The sequence below is a fragment of the Octopus bimaculoides genome, chromosome 30 (genome assembly GCF_001194135.2).
Source record: "Octopus bimaculoides isolate UCB-OBI-ISO-001 chromosome 30, ASM119413v2, whole genome shotgun sequence".
Lineage (NCBI taxonomy): Eukaryota > Metazoa > Mollusca > Cephalopoda > Octopoda > Octopodidae > Octopus > Octopus bimaculoides.
Window position 1 is genome coordinate 2,847,620 of NC_069010.1, and position 1,932 is coordinate 2,849,551.

Here is a 1,932-nt window from a genome sequence, read left to right on the forward strand (position 1 = left end):
GTATGTATGTATATATATATATGTATGTATATATATATATACATATATATTTATATATGAATGTATGTATATATATCATCATCATCATCATCATCATCGTTCAACGTTCGCTTTCCATGGTAGCATGGACACTAAACTCCATGATGGAGCACCGCCTTTAGTCGAGCAAATCGACCCCCAGGACTAATTCTTCGTAAGCCTAGTACTTATTCTATCGGTCTCTTTTGCTGAACTGCTAAGTTACAGGGACGTAAACACACCACCATCTGTTGTCAAGCAATGTTGGGGGGGGGGGGACAAACACACACATATATAAATATATATATACGACGGGCTTCTTTCAGTTTCCGTCTACCAAATCCATTGACAAGGCTTCGGTCGGCCTGAGGCGATAGTAGAAGACAATTGCCCAAGATGCCACCCAGTGGGACTGAACCCGGAACCATGTGGTTCGTAAGCAAGCTACTTACCACACAGCCACTCCTATGCCTATGTATATATATGTTTATTTAAATATGTGTTTGTGTATATATATCAGGGTCATACTACCTGGGTAGGCAAGGTAGGCAGTGCCTACTTTGAATAAAATAGATCAATAGTAACATTTTCCTTTTATGGCAAAATATGCACCTAATTCAATAAAATTATGACGGTTACTGCAAAATATTTTATCTTTTTATAGATTAGGTAGGCATAATTCACCCCTACCTTTCAATCTTAGTATTAAAGCTATGCATATGACTGCTGTGGTACATGTGCTGCGTACATTCCTACAACAATGTTTTCTTTATGTGCAATAAAGGCAGAAGTAATTCTGCCTTCAACTCAGTCACTTACCTGTGTTTCGCTTATGTTTTTGTGTGTTTTACTACATAAAGGTCACCAACTGCCTATTCACGGCATGTGCCTGGTGTATATATATATGGAGTGGGCTTTAAGGATATCACTAAATGCCTGGTTGGAGGGTCAACAGTTCAAGCTTTTTACAGGGTTTCGAAAAACTGAAGGACTGCTGTAATAAGCGTGTGAATCTTAGAGGGTGGATATGTTGAGTAAAATTATAATTAATTGATCCTCTTGTATTTTCTTTTACCCAAAGCCGTAAACTTTTCATCACTCACTTGTATATATGTGTGTGTGTGTGTGTGTATACGAGTGTATGTGTGTATAGTTATGGACTTGTATGAGCATGTGTAAATGTATCTTTATAAGTATAAATTTATATGCATGCGTGCATGTACATATTAAAATATATATATATATTGGAATTTGAAATCGAAATCAAACTGAATCCAATGACTGGCACCCATGCCAACCTCTCCTTCATTGGACACTAAACTCTGCTTGCGAAGGCCTGTTCGAACAAGTGAAATCGTAATTGAACCATACTCGATGACTGGTCACCGTGCCAGTGGAGCACCAACAGCGCTGTTGAGCGTGTTCATTGCCAGAGCAGCTGTCTGGCTTCCGTGCTAGTGGCCCGTAAATAGCACCATTAGAGCGTAATTGTTACCAGTGTTGCCTTCAAGCACTTGTGCTGGTGGCACGTTAGAAAATCTTTCGAGTGAGGTCGTTGCCAATGCCACTGGACTGGCTCTCGTGCAGGTGGCATGTAAAAAACACCTTTTTTGAGCATTGCCGTTGCCAGTACCATGTGACTGGCCCTCGTGCTGGTGGCACGTAAAAGCACCCACTACACTCTCAGAGTGGTGGGCGTAAGGAAGGGCATCCAGCTGTAGAAACTCTGCCAGATAAGATTGGAGCCTGGTGCAGCCTTCTGGCTTGCCAGTCTTCAGTCAAATCGTCCAACCCATGCTAGCATGGAAAACAGACGTTAAATGATGATGATGATGATATATATATGTATATATATATATATATACATAGTAATTTTATTTGGGATGGTCATATTGTCTTATGCCAATTAACCAT